Source organism: Rhea pennata, chromosome 2 (assembly GCF_028389875.1).
Source record: "Rhea pennata isolate bPtePen1 chromosome 2, bPtePen1.pri, whole genome shotgun sequence".
In the NCBI taxonomy this organism is placed as follows: domain Eukaryota; kingdom Metazoa; phylum Chordata; class Aves; order Rheiformes; family Rheidae; genus Rhea; species Rhea pennata.
The window spans coordinates 111,667,731-111,686,629 of record NC_084664.1 but is presented as its reverse complement, the minus strand read 5'-3'; the positions used below and the strand labels follow the sequence as shown (position 1 = coordinate 111,686,629).

At 39.3% G+C, this 18,899-nt stretch overlaps 1 protein-coding gene across 1 annotated transcript in view; it reads right to left on the bottom strand.

Annotated features, from left to right (window-relative positions):
* The window catches only part of EPB41L3 (erythrocyte membrane protein band 4.1 like 3), a 134,543-nt gene extending 116,159 nt beyond the window's left edge, over positions 1-18,384 (bottom strand). The window contains exon 1 of the mRNA XM_062570161.1: positions 18,343-18,384. The gene's annotated coding sequence lies outside the window, so the exon portion shown is untranslated. The remainder of the gene's footprint in view (positions 1-18,342) is intronic.
* Between the last annotated feature and the right edge of the window lie 515 nt (positions 18,385-18,899).

Here is an 18,899-nt window from a genome sequence, read left to right as displayed (position 1 = left end):
ACAAAACCGTATTTCTCAGGCATGCTGGGGTTGCACATCCGATAGGCGGCTTGTATTCAAATGAGGAAGGTTTTAACCACAGTGAAAGAGAGGTGCGAGGTCAGTGCCATCTCTGGATGGTGTCGCTGCAACTGAGGAGTTTTGGGGGGAAAACCAGCTCACCTGTGCAGCCTGTAGACACAGGCTCCTGCATCCCCCATCAGGCAAAGCCCATGCCATGTGTATTAAGGCAGCACTGTCAGGAAGAGTTCAGCACATTTTAAGCAAATCATCATTTCTGATTCACAGAGATGCTTGCATTTCAAGCACAGCAATCCCATAAAACACTTCTCCAGCAGCCCAGGCGCTCAGTTTGCAGCACAGATTTCCAGCCCTGTTATGACCCATTTAAAAGCAGCTGTTGGGTAAATAAACTGAAACATTTGAAGTGTGCAGCCCCGGGTGATAAAGGGCTGCCGTTCTAGTCCTAGATATTTTATCTGCAGTTACTGTGAACAGAGAGCACTTCTTCAGCTCATCACAAGGACGCCTTCCCCATGCAGCTACAATGCTGCTGCCTGGTAATCAGCACTAACTGATGGGAGGAAATGGGCTACTTTGAAGTAGCATAGAGCAGAAATTAAACCTGGGACTCCCAAGCAGGAGACCAGATGATTATTCCTCCTCACCAAAGCCATCTGTTTTCCTGAATACCTCCTAACCCATGAAGCGTGTAAGATACAATACATAATAGTATGTATTAAATCATCTTTATCTTGGTAAAAGATGGACAAGCAAAGAGCTCTGCTACAGTTAAGAATGAGAATAACCCAACTCTACTCACCAATGCTTCTACCAAGTGAAGAAATTCAAAGCAGTCTATTTTTTTTTTTTTAACACTAAGGGTGAAAATTAAGCTCAAGATGATCTCTTTAGATATTTTCCCCCCATTCTTAACATTACATCTATGCATAACATTACATTAATTGTATAAAAAGGCCATGTCTAGAAAAATCTACAAGCAAGGTATAACAAACATGGAAATAAAACATTAATAAATTCATAACACATAGTGCTACAGAAAAGGAAAAATATTTACGTATGATACAGCAAAGTTTTTATAAAAAGTGCTTTGAAAAGAATATTCAGCAAGCATGGCCTGCAGCAGTATTCTTTCATGCAGTCATTCTTATAGAAGTCTTAGAAAAAGCCTTTCAGCAAAACTCAGTTTCCTACGTTCATTCATTACTAATTTGAGATAGATATAAATCTGAGAAACAAGAACAATTTAATTGCTAGATCAGGCTATGTAGGAGGATTACCAGTCCTTTACCAAAGTGACTTTACAACCCTTCAGTGTCCTCAAAATTTACATTACTATTTTAAAGTAAGTTGCTCAATTCCTTTCATTTAGGAACAGCTGATTTTCTTATTCTCCCCCTTCTGCTTCCAGAATTCACACCTCTGGGATAAAGTACACATTATAAATCGCCAGTACAACAGAAAATATTTTTGCAGCATATTCTGCTTGGAAAACTAAGAAAACAAAACTGTTCCTCCACATCTTGTCAAGTAAGAACAGAAACAGGTAGCAAAAGTCAGTTGTCAAAATCATCAACTTTTGATAGAACTTTTGAGAATCCACATATAAACCATAGTAACGTGAAGTCCTTGTCCTTAACCATCTAGCTGTCAACAAGTGATCAATTACTTACCTGACATAGCACTGTTAAACAAAACTGCAGGAACCACCAATTTTGAGGGAACTGATTTTATTTTAAGACCCGATCAGGGTCCTGAACACCCCTTCTCAGCATCAGCCAACAATACTGCTCTCCAAGACTTCCCTGCAGTCCACGCGTTTCAGGATCACTCCTCAAAAATCAGTTATACCTGTGTAAAGAACAGCAGCACTGGCCATGACACACACTAAAACTAAGATTAAATCTGAGACTCTCTTGCCATCTTGACTGATAAAAGACTTTAGCACCACAGAAGCAGAAAGAAGAGAAAATTCCTGGTCTCTGATGACCTGTGGAACTGACCCAGTGATATTTTTGCTTTGCTGTGGTGTAATGACATATCCTTATGTGGTCAGCCAGAGTACAGTGGTTGAGGAATATGATGGTTTTTTAATTAGCCCTTAAGGCTTATTTTACTACCTGTTCGTGCAATGATACCTTCCTAGATCGTATCTCATCAAATGCATAATGAGCTAGTTTATTCTCTAAAATTGTAAATTGGTGAAGGTTCATTAATCTTATTAGAGAGACGCAATTTATACTTGCAAAGAACGTAGGTGACTATTTCTAAGTGAAGAAATAAATAGAGTGAAAATAGTAATAAGGGAACGAATAATTCAGAAATGAAATGCAAATTGCCCCCCCCCTTTTTTTTTTCATTTGAACAGATGTATTTGTACCAAAAATTCACAGTAAGGAGTTAAATAGCTTTTAAAACAACCACTCACATTTACTGAACTTCTGAGACTTCAACTGCTCTCTGCAGTATTTGCAGACTTGAATAAACGCAGCTTCCTTCCTCTGTAAAGCGACCATTACTGGAACTCATTTGACATTTCTAAAGCATTCTTTCCGTGATTCCTTAGCGATATCCAATGCCACTAAATAGTAACTACTCTATTCACTGTCTTTTTAGTGGCTACCATAGGTCACATCTGCCAAACATAATACAGAAAACTTAGCAGTATGTCTGTCAAAACAATTACCAAAATGTCTGGTGGATGTTTTACACGCTTTGGTGTGAAATAGGGAGTGAATGAAGACTAATCTCTGCCATGCCTCACCTTATATAAATTTGATAAAAGTGAAGAAGGAACTTTAAAAAACAGAATGTCAGCACATGAGGATTTGTTTACATTTTTGCTAGGTATGTTACAGCCTATATTGCAGAAAACTATGTTAGGTACAATAACCATGTAGTTGCCAGTCTAATTCACAAGAGGAGAAATTTCAACATTGATTTTCAGAAACTGCTTATAAATGGACAAGACAGGCAAACCAGAAAATTACTTGTCTTTCCAGTATTATACCTTCCAAGCATATTAATCTAAAAGCATAATTTTATTTAATATAATGCAAAAATATTCCTATTAATTTTGATGGTATTCTTTAATTTGGATATATGCAGATGTAGTCTTACCACTGAAGCTCCTAAATCAGCTCACTAGAAGTTACTTAACTCTAGTGAAGTGAGAATTAGCACAAAATTATACAAAATGGCTTCAGTAGGCAAAAATGCAGCTTTTTTTCCTTCAGAAGTAATTTCTCACATACAAAATTCCCCGAAACTATTTGTACAGCTGTTTTTGACTCCCACAAAGGCTCAGGAAAAGGCTGAGGAGATGCTGAAGGCTGATAATCAGCTAGAAGGGCTCCCTCTCGGTAGTCCTTCCGGATGGTTTGCATTAAGAGAGGAGGTTGCTCTGCTGTGCAAAAGGCCACAGACGTCTCCCAGTATCCTATGAGTCTCTAGGGACAGGATCCTGGGAAAAATCAACTGCAAGCTTGGATTCTTTTAAAAAGTACTTCTACAACATCTTCTTGTAGATTGCTGCCGACCATGGAGCTCAGGAATGAGCACAGCTTTCCCCCAGAGACCATCACTGTGATGAGATGGATGTCCTTCTCAAATCTGTTCCTGCCCAAAGCAATCACTGGGCTTGCAGCACCTTTCCCAGATGGGACACACAGACAGATGAAGCCCCAAGACAGCTGGATGTCTCCAGCTGTGCAGAAGAGACCTCTGCCCTGGGCCAAGAGCCACAGTTCCTCCTCCGTGGTTGGAGGGCCGTGCTTTGGATTTGGCTGCAAAATACTATTCTTTCCTACACAAGAACTCAATAGTGTTTTGTCACTTTTCTTTTTACCAGCGATGTCACTGCGCGATGGAGCAGTAGTAACATCGCCGGTGAGCACAGCTTCCCAATGTCAGGTTGGAGCCTTGTGGAGGCTACAGCCCGGGCGCGGTGCCCAGGAAGCAGCAGCACAGTCGAGCTAAGCAGGATGGATGCCCTATCAACAAGCCAGCCTGCTAACCAGCAGCCACTGCTTTGGTGCAAGTGCCAACAGAAAGATGAGCTTGAATGAAAATAAGAAGGTAGCTCTGCAAAGGCTTGCAAGGTTTGCTCCCCAAACTAGAGGTACTGGTCTGAAAACCTGACAGCTGTGATAAGCGCTTTTCTGGTTATATTCCAAACAGGAGGTAGGGGAAGGCAAACCCTAGAGAAGGGCAGCAGACAAGAATTTTCTCCCATGTACTACAGAAAAAAAAATATATGGAAGGGAAAGAATATTTACACAGTAAACACGATAGAGTAGACACTTGAGGATTCCTTTGTGCCTTGATCTAAAAAGTCAAAATGTGTAAAAATAAAAAATCTTTTCCAATGAATATTAACATTTGGATAGTGCAAATTAGTAGCTAAAATGTTAACCTTACTGCAGTGACTTCCTTCTCCCCATGAGACACTCTACCTCCATTAAAAGCAGAGAACCTTTCTTTTAAGAGGTTAAACAGGAAAGCTGTCTTTGGTGACCACACCAGATAATAATAAAAAGCCATATGGCTCTGCTTCTGGGACAATTTAAAAATCAATTCTCAGCCTAAAACTGTAAGAAGTTCTGATGCTTTCTAATGGAGAGCTTTTAGGTAGCTTCTTTATTAAAAGATAAATAAATAAATCAGTTCAAAAAAGCAGTTTTAGTAAGGTATTCAAACAGAAACAAGCTTTTAGGTGTTGCCCCTAGGGTACACTGTATATTTAGGGTACTGTGTTTCTCAGCAACATCTCTCAGTCTCAAATCCCCTCTCAATCTCAATTAGGGAGTTTCAGCAGGAGACCCGACAGGTCTGCAATCCTGTTTAGTTCCAGGAGAGCCACAAAATTCAAGCTAGGAAAAACAAATCTCAGAGTGCTGCTAAATGCAAATAGAGAACTTGAATTAGAAAAAAAGAGATTCAAGGGAAGAACAAAAAAAAGTGGAAAAACACATCAAAATGCTAGAGAGTCTGCACAGACAGAACTGTTAACTCCAAGTACCTTCCCGAGCTGAATGGGGTGACACAAACCAGTAAAGCTGGTAGGGAAACAGGACGTGAATGGTACCAGGACAAGTAGTCAGCTAGATCCGTGCTAGCAACCTGCCGGTATAAGCAGAGGAAGAGCAGCAGAGGTGCCTGGGCTCCCTGGGGCACGCGCTGAGGGCGAAAGGGGACAGCGAGAGCTGGGTGCAGAGAGGTGCCAAGTACCATCGCAGCTGAAGGTCAAGAGCAACAAGTTAATCATTTAAAGAAAGAAGCCGGAGGAGATCCAAAAGAGACATCTGTATGCAATGGAGCAGGAAGAGGGCAGAAGTTGCAACAAGTAACATTACAGGGAAGTGAGGCAAAACTAGGACATGACTTCTAGGAGAGAATAACCTGTTGCGGCATTTTGGACATAGTCCAGAAGAGAGGCTGTATTTGGTAATAAAACTGTTCCTAATTTCTTTTTCAGAATTTTTCCTTGTTCTGTTTGTACAACAGTTGGCTTATCAAAAGTCTTTTTCCCCTGTTATTTGTATCAAGCAGTAGGAATTCATTAGAAGCAGTATTCTTACAAGACACTTGGGACATAATTCAAACTGCTATTACTTAACTTTAAGATGTAAATAGTCCTTTTGACATCAGCGAGGCCACTCAAATATTGTTGTAAGCAAGTGTGTAATGTGGGCATGAACAGAGCCTAATTTAAAGTTTAGTTGTATGAAGGCCTCTGAATCTTCTGCTTTACCTCCAGATTGTGGGCCCTTCTTACACACACGTCCTACCAGGAATGTCACAGCTAGCCATTGTAGTAACACACAGAGTAGGGCCACTAAAATAGCAGCCACACTAAATCTGAAAGCAAAGCAATGAAATTCACACTACAACACATGTAAAAGTTATTGATCAGGCTGATCTAAGATGTACTGGAGTGTAAACAAATCAATTGGGCCCCCCTCCCTTTTCCCAGACTTACAAGGCACATTTCCTTTGGCAAAATAATAAAAGATCATTCTCCCTCCACAGTAAAAAGGGTTACGTTAAGACTTAATCCAGAACAGAAAAAAGAAATTACACGATTCTCCCACACAAAAAGTTCTTTTTAGAATATAAGATATTACATCCTGTAAGTTTGTGTGTTTTTATTGTTGTTTTGTTTACAGAAAATGAAATCCCTATGCATTTCAGAACTATCGTCAAAGTCCATGTTTTGAAAAGTGGCAAAAGTAGTTTTATTTCCTATTCAAAAATAATCAACTCACTGAAATAAAGCAAATGAACTAAACCAGACCAGGAAACAAGAGTACTCTGCTCCTCACCTGCGCTAGTATTAAACAGCTGCTGGCAGCTTAGCCCACCAGGACACAGGCAGTATCAAGGCATGTTATCTTTATAAATGCAATTTGGTGACAAAAACATCTAAAATAGCTCACTCCGAGGCACTGTCAGTTATCAATACTGTGGTTTTCCTGCTCTGACTGAAATAGTTCAATATAATAACAAAATTGATCTTTAAATATTCAAAACAAAGTGATTACTGCACTTTGCTAAAAGCAGCACATTCCCCCTCCTTTTTTGTAATCTTTCCAATACTGATAACATTTACATTTTCTTTTGAAAGAGAGACTTGTCTTCATCACTTCTGTTTCTAATTTGCCTTCCCCCCTTTCAACTTCGAGCACAGCAAGTAAGAAATATTCTTATGCTAATGCAAATCAAGGAGTGAAAGCAATCAAATCAAACAAAAAGTAAAATGATCTGTGGAATTAATGAAACTCTTCCCCCCCTTTACATTGTTTATATTACATCAGTCATCATTTCTTTTCCCCAATACTGACCAACTATCAACTTTTCCTTTTGCCAGAACATAGCGAAAAAAACAAACCTTCAGAAATACAACACTGTATTGTACATTCTAAAATATAATGTGGTAAACAACTTTTTAAGCTCCTTTTAGTACCTACAGGTATTAGGTACTCTGTCCATCTTTCAGAAACTTCTCTGGGCAAACTCTCAGCAGTGTAAGATCAGCAAAACACCAAGGACAGCCCTGACTTCGTTATAAGCCTGGCTGAACGGACTGTAACACACTGTTCCTCTACCCTATCACTGGGCAGTAATGGGAAAAGACTTTTTAACTTGCATCTTTTTCTGTCCACCTATTTATATTACTTCTAGACTTCTACGCTGTCCTAGAACTTTCCTGTTTTTCTGAATAGGTGTAACAAATTCTGCAGTATTTCATGGTTTCCTTTTGAATAGGTGAGAACGCATGTTTTCATTACTGAATTAAGGTTGTATCCCAATTTTTCTAGAACAGGGAGCTTGCAGGTAGATAGTGAACCTGTATAATTTCAGAGTAAATAGAAATTTGAAAGAGGAAGAAAAAAAGATAGCAAGTGCTATTCTTGAAGTCCAGTCTAATCTAGTTTTATACTGTTATTACAGAGCAAATAACTCTTACAAAACTAGTTATGAGGTTAGGATGAGCTGCAAACATTCTCGGGCTTCATGCACAAAGAACAGTTATTGCAAGGGCAAGAAGTCTTGCAAAGCAAGCTAATAAAACCTAAGTTATAACTTGTTATAACTTATAACTTGCAAATGTACAGTAGGTAGAGCAATACTTTCTGACCACTGCATTACAAAAGTGTTAAAAGGTATTCTTGGTTTTGTAACAAAATGAACCCCCAAGTGAATTTACAGTGGTCATTTGGCTTTAATAATGCTATTTAAGATCTGACATTAGGTTGTATAACTTGTGTCTTCACACTGCACAATTTCATTACTTTCTTTCAAAAAGTAGCTCTAATAACTGAGCTCTTAAATTGTTTTCCTCATAAATAAGTGAGCCTAAAAGGCACTTGTCAGCACTGAAAGGCTGGATACAGTCCTACAGTGGACATTAAGGATACAGATTAGATCAAGCCAACAACACACTTACAGCAATGACTTTCCATTTTCTAATGGAAAATTTAAAATCACAATAAAATAATATGATTTTAATTCCAGGTCAATAAGGTCAGACGAAGAAGAAATATCAGCAACAGGTAAATTTCTACTAACTTAACATCTACAAACTAAAGCAAGCTTCTCTTCAGAAACCATTAGGTACCCATAAACATAGAAACCAAAAGAAGATCACTACTACACAACAAAAAAATTGTGCTAGAGCTAAACTACTTTGTTTGTCTCTTATGGGTTATTAAGAATGAAGTACATCAGCAGATTCCATCTCTTCCCTGAGTAAAAATACGATTAATGATAAAAACAACTATTTAAGCCATGAAACTGATCTTCCTGATCTCAGGACAGCAAAATTGCCTTTCTGATTTTTCTACCTATAGTTCAAACGGATGTCCTTTTAGTGGTAAGTTTTCAGATCATGAATTTCCAATATATCATTTTATAATGGCACAGACCCAATGGGTCTTGCAGCCGCACTCAGATTTTTAATTATTGAAAACATTGGTCCCCTGCAGAGAAGGTAAGGAGAAAAGCATTCAGATCAGGTAAACAGAAAGCAATACAGAACTATAAGCACTGCTCAAGCTGAATTTCCAAACTGATGGCTCACATCTGTGTAGGAAAAAAAAAGGGAAGAGAGGTGAAAGACACCTGCTTAATGAATCCCTTGCAACATGAACGTTATGCTCACTGTGCACAGGAACATTAAAGCCAGGAGCAGACCATATGGCTACTACGGCCTGCCTTCACAAGGCAAAAACTTTGAGCTAAATCAAGGATCCTGTCATCTTAACACCTCTAATCTAGTTAGTTGATGTATTGGTGCATTCTCTTTCCCTCCCTCTCTGTCTAGCTCTTCAATTAGCTCATGCAAACTTCTTACCCTTATTATTTACTTCGACAGAGTGTTAAATATTCCTATTACCTTTGCTATAAAAGAAAATGAGACTGCTAAGAAATAATTTTACATCTTGATTTTGTAGACACTGAGTCCAGAACTACTAGTTTTCTCAGTATTCTGCTTCTTGAGTTCACACCTTTTATCTTTTTTTTTTCTTTCCTATTAAATAGGCCAGAACTAATTACATTTTCTTCATGACCTGCACTACCTGAAACCATGAATCATTTTTGTTCTTTTCCACTCCCTGTCTCTATTTTAACAATTTCCTTCCTCTAACAGGGTGATGGAAATGATCAGAAAGCTCCATATCTGATTTCCCATGTGCCAGAATATTTTTTTCTGCTTTCAAGTTCTCCAGACTTTGTTTGCTCTTCTTTTTAATTGCTGCCATAAACCCTGGAATAGCTCTCCCCAGTGAAGTAAAACATCCCTCCGGTAGGTTATCTTCAACTTCACCACTTTGCAGTGCAAAATGATTATTTGTTATTTGCTTCATTAGTTCAGGCTTTTCTCCACTCAGCTGAGTAATTCTGAGTTACAGCTAATGCAGCAGCACACACTATCAGAAAAACAAAACCCAAGCCGTGCGCACACACAACCGCTTTCCACGTGGCTGTCATCTCCTCACCTGCAGGTCAGCCTCACCACCAAGCAACCAGAGAAAGCACTCCACCTTCACCTAAAAACCTAAACGCTCACAGGAGCTGTGGTTAGGCCTCCAACCCTCGCTGCTCTCCCCAGGAGGTTGGCTTCTCTTTCCAACCCTTAGCGCTGCAGAATAGCACGAGACAGATGTAAGGAGACGACCTGAGAGATGGCAGCCGAGAGGGAGAGACGTGCTTCAAACCTCCACCCCGCTGTGTATCTTTAGATCTCTAGAGCGAAAAGCAAGGAAGACTTAATCACGTCTAAAATGAGTTGCTGTTAGAAAGCCTTTCCTTTTTTGCTTCCTTTCATCCAGTTTTAATTTTGTCTAAACAAACCAACCAACATGTAAAGCCTTCTTGGACAGCTTTACCTTAAGCTAAAGGTATGCTGCTAGGAATCACTCGAGCTGTTTTGTGGGGAGTGCTGCTTGAATCAGTGACACCATATAATCATACACTCAAAGGAAAAAACGCTGCTGTGAAATAGCAATAACGCCTTTTTGGTCTACAGTTTTCCCTATAGGTTTTTAAATTTGGGCTGCCATTATCTTTAATTTTGTTTTTAAAAAAACCCTTTTATAGAATTTAAATGGAATATTTCCAAGTCTTGTTTAGAAATTGAAATGAAAACCGCAATCAAAAAAAAAAAAAGGACAAGATGCACACTATAAAACAAACTTGGAAACTTGAAGTGCCACAAGTTACATTTATTCCCACTATCCATTCCAGAAGAAATGCAAAGAGTATGAAACACAAAGGAAACGGGGTATAACACAAAAGGAAACTGGATTTAACAATGTGTCATTTTAAATTAAAAACAAATTCAACAAAAAAAATATTTCTGCCAGCAAAATGCAGTCTTTGGTGCCAAAGAAAACACAGGTCCATCTCGAAGGCAAGGACGCTCGGGGGTGCTGAGAAATTCAGTTTACGCTTATATGGGTCTGCAAGAGCAGGCTGCCAACTACACTTATGCCTCAGAATAGAGAAAAATAAAACACAAATCACACACCTGCCCCCAACACCACCCTGCTCCCCATTCAACCTGGGAAAGTTGTCATGGAAACGTTGCACGTTCATCCTGAAAAAATAAGTGAAGGAACGAGCCGGCGGCCAGCCGCGGGCCCGGCTGCGTCGCGGGAAGCCCGCCGCGCTCGCCGCCGGGGGCCCCTCGAGGCTCTCCGAAGGGAGGGAATCGCGTGCCCACCTCTACAGGATGAGCGCAGCAGGGCGGGAAGAGCGTCGCGGCCCCGTTCAGGAGTCCACGGGAGAAGCTTGCGGCGCAGCTATCGGTCCCCGGGGCGGACGGCGGCACCGGGCGCCTCTCACCGCGCTGCTCCAAGGGCTTACTCTTTCCATCCGGCCATGGAAACCTGCCGGCACCAGATGGTTTGCATTAAGCACGTCCGTGCTCAGCTAGCAAGCGTCAACTGGAAAGCCCGGACCCTGCGTGTTTCACGGATGAAACAATACCAGGCTTCGTGCCAGCGACGCGGGGCCGCATCCCGGCTCGGCTCTGCGCCGCTCCCCAAGTGAGCCGGCGGCCGCCGGCAGAAGCTGGGGGAGATCTTCAGGTTCATGAGCCACAGGTAGACCAGAGGCGCTACGGGCCTCCCTCCTTTTCACTGGAGGAAACCAAGCAGCCAGGCAAAAAACTCTGCTCCGCCACATAACTATTGTCCCAAGATGCACCCAGTCTTCTTCGCTCTGGATTTGCTGCCATGCCTTCTTGACTAAAGATCTATGGAGCTCCTGCTTTTGGTCTTAACATTGGATCAGGCTGAGAAAGGTTTTAACACTAAGATTGCGCACACATCTGCCTTTTTCCACTGGATTTTTCCAAGGTAAATAGAAATAAGAGTTGCCTGCATGCATCATAACCATCTTTTTTTTTTTTTTTTTTTAAATCATCTTTTCTTCATGCTTCTGTTATCTCTTCTTCATTGGGATATTTGTCCTCAGAGCGCTGGAGGTGTGGAAATAGATAATTACAAAACACCTTGTTTAAATTGAAATTAAAAGAGTATATTCCTAATTACTCCAGATACTCCTTTTATTAAGAGGAATTTAGTAGTCCTTATCAAAGGATTAAATATTACAAAAACATTAAAGATTAACTGTTAAGAAAAAACAAAGCACAAATCATGCACACTTCTCTAAGGAAACATCACATACTGGAAAACTATTTTGCTGACTGGATATTAATATATAGCACACATTTCAAAGTTCTCTCTCTCTCTTTTTTTTTTTTTTTTTTCTAAGAACTCTGCAATTAGCTTTTTAATTCTGATTTTATAGACTAGCATGCTGTTTTCTAGTATGTCACATTTAGTGGTGTGAAAGTATGTATACTAACCAACCACAAAAATATTCCAGGATCACATTGTGGCCATGCTGTTTTAATTTCTTTTTAGCCGCATGCCATTTCATAACAGGATTGTTTTAGTTTCTCTGAGACAAGTGCATATGCAAGACAGATGCAGTGATACATTCAGTATGCCAAGGACAGCCTGTATCTAGAAACATCTCATTCTAGATAAAGGTGAACAAAAATGATGCTTATCAATCCTTTGCCTATGTCCTCTAGCTATGTTGCAAGGACATTCAAGAAAATCAACTCGAGTTTAGTCCTGTAATTTAAACACTAGATGGAGCCCACTTCCCAAAACTGAAAAGCAGAAGTTCTCCTTAGAGCAAATTCTCATAAGCCTACTCAAATATCTGGTAATGAATAAACATGAAGGAACTCAAACAGCTGGGGTGACTGTCATTACTGCAACAATATACACTAGCCAACAATTATACCTCTACATAAAAAGACAGAATTTAATATTGGGCAAGTGCAAAGAAATTTACATCCTTCTACAAATATTTTCTATTAGTACGGGAAGAAATAGCCACAACACTCTGATAAGCTAGACCCATATGGATTTTTAAAGTTACATATGAGAGACAATGTTGGGTTGAGACAGTTAAAAGAAACATGAATAAGTACAAATATCTCAGTATTTTTCTATTTTGACAGTAAGCTCTACTGATTTCATCTATACCAGAATTTTATATGCATACACACACACACACACACTCACTCACTCATATATACAAAATGGAAGCAATCCTATTTTACTTGATTTCATTAGTTCTAATAGGAAAGCTAATTTGTTATGTTTGATAAAATGCCAGCTCTCTCAAAGTAAACATACCACATATTTAACTGGAATAAAAACAAGCTTTGGTGTTCAAAATACCAAGATGCAACAAAACATCACTACAACTATCCCAATAAGAAAGGGGAAAAAAAAAAGGTTGTCAAGTTGTCAATATCTAATCTGACCAGCCTCACTGTTCCTGGATAAACCCATTTATCTCAGGCTCCATTGTAAACCACTGCCACTTCTGCAGTATTTTGGCCAGACTAAGTCTGCTTTGCAATGCAAAGGGCAGACAAATCACAGGTAGACAACCCTTGACCACTTCTTAGATTGATAAGGGACATGCTAGCAAAAACATGTAAAAGCCAAGCGGACAATAAAGTGGGGTAAAGACTCACATGAGACTGTCAGTAATACGATTCTGCTGACAGCTGAACTGCTGATAGCTTTAACCTTTGAACAGTACAGGCCACTGACTTTGCCTAACTCTTCTCCTAGCAAATCTACTGCAATAGCTTCATCAAGATTAAGATAAGCACGGAGGCAGTTAACACAAGAGACTACATTTGAGTCATAAACCGTGATCCATCCTGTTCCAACCACGCTAACCACAGAAACTAAACTTGGCCTTGCCACTTTCCTCCAAAGTTGAAATGAATGACCTGGAAGGATAGGCTTTCCCTAAAGAAAACACTACTAGTCCAAATTCATTGCTGGATCCTAACTGCAGTTTACAGAAGCAGAAATGCACTCTCTATGAAGAATGGTATAAACTTTACCTAGAAGGCCCAACATGTTCATTATTTCTGTAAAAGCAATCTACATAGCAAGTTTCCTTGATCCCACATCCTTGTTGAGTTAAAATAGTCTTCAGGATCTCATGGATTGCTGCTGTTGCATTACATACTAGAGGAAACTCTTTGAAATAAGCCAGAAGTCTTCAAAAGTCTGCTGCTAGTAGATGGTAAGTTTTATTTGCCATCTAATGAGTCTCTAATGAGTGACAGCTCAGTTTCACGAAGCACCATGTGCAGGACAACACCCACACATTCCTGGACTGTTCGACAGACTGAGCCCATGGACATACATGCTGCTGCCATTAAAAAAACAAAGCACTGTCTTTAGCTGTATAAGGTATATAGTCAGCTCAAGTATTAATACTTTTGCCTATTAATATCCTGTCTTAATCTTGTGACATTACAGATGTTTTGCAACATACCCAAATCAGACACGTAAGGAAAAAGTCTGCCCTTCTGAAAGCAGGTAAATTTACAACTACAAGTATAGTAAGCACCTAGCGTTTATTTTAAAAGCAAATATGAGAGTAATTAGCATTTATCTGGGACCTGACTTAAAGCCATCTGAGAACACAGGTCCATTTACTTCCACAGGCTTTTGGTTCAATAAATTTACTCTATTAGCAGTAAGAATATCTCACTGACCTCACAAATTAAGTGTCAGCAAATGCAGGAGACTACTGAAATACTAGATACAGTTGCAGGTTTTACTAAATAGTAATGTTTAACTACTTCCTTATCACAAACATCTTCTTGTACAACTATAATTTAAGAAACCTTTGCCTCTGTAATTTTCTCTGCTTCATTTTCTTTACAGCTATGCTTTTTATGTGTCAGACTAAATACTTGTTCATCAGCACTATTATCCATGCAACAACTGAAGATGAACAGCTATGGTAAAAACCAAAAAAGGAGTACAACTGTTTTGCATATATGTATGTATATGTATAAAAGAAATTAAAATACAAAACAAACTCTGTTGTATAGTATACAAGGCTAGAAGACAAGTGGACATTAAGGCATGATAGTTACATACACGTAACTCTGAAGGCAGTCACAATGCACGCATACAGAGCAATAAGGCTAAAGTTAAGGTTAAAACCTTAGGGTTTTACCTTCTCTCAGCAATAACCCCAAAAGCTTTATGGTCATGGTGCTTCCATCCGCTGAATACGGAAGGGACAATACACTGTGGACATTGTGGATCTCACCCACAGTGATTACATCTGAGCACAATCAAGTCACAACAAGCAGAAGTGACAGCTTATCTGCTACGTAAGTGGAAGCAAACAGGATAGTAGTAAAAAGAGGGTGGAGGGAAGCACCTTTGAAATCCCTTTTGGTGCTACTAAAATGTTATCACCTTTACTGTAAGAAGAAGAAAAGTCAACCTGTAACTTTAAGTTAAACTAACTCCTTTCATGAAGGAACAAAAGCAAACTAAGAAGTCAGAAAAAATAACAGAAAATTTGAAATCCAGTTAACTTAAATACTTAGAAGATTTTCAAAATTAATTATTTGTAGTCTGTAACTTACGAATACACAAGTGAATGAACTTAAAAGTGTTTGTTGGACTGCAAATGATTATTCAGAGGTTTGTCTAAAGCCCTTTGCCTCTCCAGAGCCTGCCGTGGTAATTTCTGACCCATCCAAGTTCTTCTGCACATTATCATTTGTTCAGTCTTGCAAAGTTTGCCTCACTCTTTCTCCATCACTTTACAGTCAGAGCTCTGGTTGGCTCCACATTGTCACCAACCAGCTCGCACTCAGCAGCTAACTCATCAGATGCAGCTCAATCAGCAATAGTTCTTTAAAATTATGTTAGAGTATCAGTAGCAGAAGATTAAAGGACGAGCAAACTCTAAAGTAAGTATATCCTTACAGAGGTATCTTTAGAGGCACAGCTCTTCATAAAGTCCTGAAAGCCTTCTATGCAATCAATCCAGGCCTCCTGAAGAGCCTAAAGTTTGCTCCCACAGGCCGATACTTGTTAACAGAGGTTAACAAAAATCTTGCGATTATTTCTAAGATTCTAGAAATTCTAGTTAGATATGGCTACTGTTGGTATATAACAAACTACATCTCAGAAGCTGTGCACAAAGCATGCTCTGAGTGCAAGGAAGAGCACAGCAATTATAAACTGAAAGCAACAGGCAAGTGTTTAGAGGCTGCACCAGACAGCAATGCTCCAGACTGACCTGGCCACCTGCTGCATTCCTTTTAATGTTACAAAAGCCACCCTCTCTCAATGGCTTCACCAGCCTTGCCATTATTACAAGCTTTCCATGACCCTATGACTTTTCTCCCAAGCCTAAGACCTGTCTAAATGCAACCTTTTTTAAAGGTATCATAGGATATCTCAGGCTGGGGGTGACCTCAGGAGGCCTCTAATTCAGCCTCCTCCAGGCAGAGTCTGTTATGAGATCAGATCAGGTTGCTCACCCCAGCATTATCCGGTTGGGTCCTCACCACTTCTAAGGGTGCAGACCACACCAGCTCTGAGGAGCCTGTTCTGCTGCTTACATATCCTCATAGGAAAAATATGTTTTCTTTATAGCCAGCCTATACCTTTCTTGTTTCAACTTATGCCTGCTGTCTCTCATCCTTCCACCATGGACCACTGTAAAAAGCCTCGGTTGCACCAGTTTTGCTCTTTTACTGAGAGAGGGAGGAGGGAAAAAAAGTATTTTTAGATTTTATATTTTTCTATTTATGCAAAACACCCTGATTTTAACTTTATTTACTACATTTGCCAAAAATTCATCTATAACCAAATCAGAGCTATAGTTAAACAAGTTATAGTTAAAACAAGAAACAAACCAAGTAGGCATAGAACTTGATTGGCAATGCTCAGCCATGTAACCACAGAACTTTCCGATAGACAGTAATGATGATAACACTTCACTGTTCAAGTTTACTATTCTTCAGATATTAAAGCAGCATCATCTCTCTGCATAAAGCAGCAGCACAAGAGCCAATTACAAATGTACATTACAAAATGCTAAAGAAAAAAAAAAGCCTAAAAGGAAGGCAAGACACACTCTGAAGGAAAGCCACATGAAATGCATCCTGGTAGTTGTCCGACAGTTTTTGTTAGTGCGTACATCACACTAAATATGCATTACTTATATTCCTAGGCACCACAGCCATTACTCTCTCAAGCTGATCAAGGCTTCTTAGCACATCAAAGAACGGCAATCTGAAGCAGTCCACTTACAGATCTTACCGCTACTCAGTTATGAAATTACCTTGAACAGTCAGGCAGAAGGTTTAACTGCACTTCTGGCTACATTATGAAGGAATAAGAAAAAAAGAAATCTAACAGGAACTAAAAGTTAAGAAAAATGCATCAGTGCAACATATGTTCATCCTGTCTGAAAGCTCATATGAAACGTGATTAGTGCCGCTGTCCTCCCAGGACTCAATTTGAACATTGCTTTGAGACAAAGGCTCTCCAGCATAAGCTATGGATCAATAAAAGGATTAAACAGCAACATTTTGGAAACATTCAGAAGTAAAACACAAGTTTTTATGTGAGATTTCTCTAAAGCTATGCTTGAGAAGACAAAACATTAAGTCTTACTTTCCAGTCTCATACTCCTTGAACGAGATGAGACACAGGTACTGTGGACTATGCATGCTTAAATAAGTAAAAAAAGGAAGAGAGAGGGATGAGATCCACCCAGAGGAACACGCATCAGCTAATCAGCTGCAGTCCCTCAGAGAAGAGCTAACTGTCAGGTGTGATGGTAAATGTGATGCTGACTGGGAACAGCAGCACCAGAATGCCAACACCAGCATCACCCACATCTCAGTGTGACACCAGGAAATATCACGCCTGAGTTGTATTTACTTTCTCCCAAAGTGTTAACAATGTTGTTGAGGCAGTCACTGTGCAGGCGAAAGATGAAGTAAGCTATTTTCCTTAATTGAGCCTATTTGTAGTGAGGAGTCATCCCTGTTAACTCTAAATAGTTCAGAGAAATCTCAAGGCTACTTCTCTATGAACCACCTCCAGTGGCACCTCTCAGAGGCACCTCTACTCTTACAGAGATTGCTGAGAAAGCATTACCATCTCCAACCAGCTGTTTAGAATGGATCTCAGGACTGATATTTGCAGTATTTTTCCTACAGCTGTCTAGTCATCTTTAACTGGAAGTCCAAAATGCCAGAAAGCATATCATCCTCGGGGAGTAACAGTGGTTATCCTGAGACTGGTATTCTGCCATTCGTTTGTGTGCATATGAGCAAGAAAAAAGACCCCAGGGGAGTTACGCCTCTATATTTTTAAGAGATCTCACTAGATAGTACTTGGGATGGAAATCCTTCTCATACAAAATTGTGGTACAATACTTTCTGTAAACACACCACCAATGCATCATTTCTTAAAGTTCACAACACCAGCAAAACCAGTATTATGAAAAATTAGCTGAAATACACAATAATTTTCTGAAAAAAGTCCAATGAGTTAATCATTTTTATTTGAATGTTTTGCAGAAAGAATCGAATAAGTCAAAAGAAAAATTTGTAAAGTTCTGAACTGTTGCTTCACAGCATGTCTTACAGAAAAGTCATTCTAAAATTTAAAAAGCAATCACATTCAACCTCACAAAACTGACACGATTTAGAATCAGTCTGCTGCATGTTAATTCTTTCACCTCTGCCAACAATTAAACAGCATAAAAACAAGCTCCATCAAAATAAAGTTGAAATTCAGTTAACGATGCCTGTTGCTCCTAGAAAAGAAATGGCCATAAGCCAGATCCAGCTTTTGTCAAGCCCAGCCTCAAATCCTTAACGCTCCTACTTCCCATAAAAAGGGGAAATAAGTTAAACTCATTTTGCAGACTCACCAAAATTGTCCATATCCCAAGAGCCAACAGTTTGTCCAGTTTTTCAGGTCCATGGTTGCAGCAGTCAGTCACAGCAATTGGTAGGAAAATGGAGAAAGAAGAAAAAAAACAACAAAAAAAGAAATGAGAACATTTGAGATTCAGCGAACACTACTATTTTTTGTTGAATGAGCATTAAGTCTTTTTACATTACAGAATATTTCAGATAAACAATTAAATACTTGACACACCTGGACCTAACTTAATCTAACAAGAAAGAAAAACAAAATAGCAATGACATTGATAAAATAACAGTACTAATAATAATTACAGTTTAGTAAAGATCTGTCAAAGCTGGTCTTATAATGAAGATTGAAAAGAGTAAAAACAAATTTCACTGTGCTTTCTTTCATCAGGTGCTAGAAGCTGCACAACATCACATAAAGAGATATACTATTTTCCTCTTACTAAGAGACATTTCCAACTCTTTGATAATAAGATGTAATATGCGGTAGGGAAAAAAGGTTAACAAAACAAGCCACAGAGACTGACAATTTTCAGAATCCTTGATCAAGGAT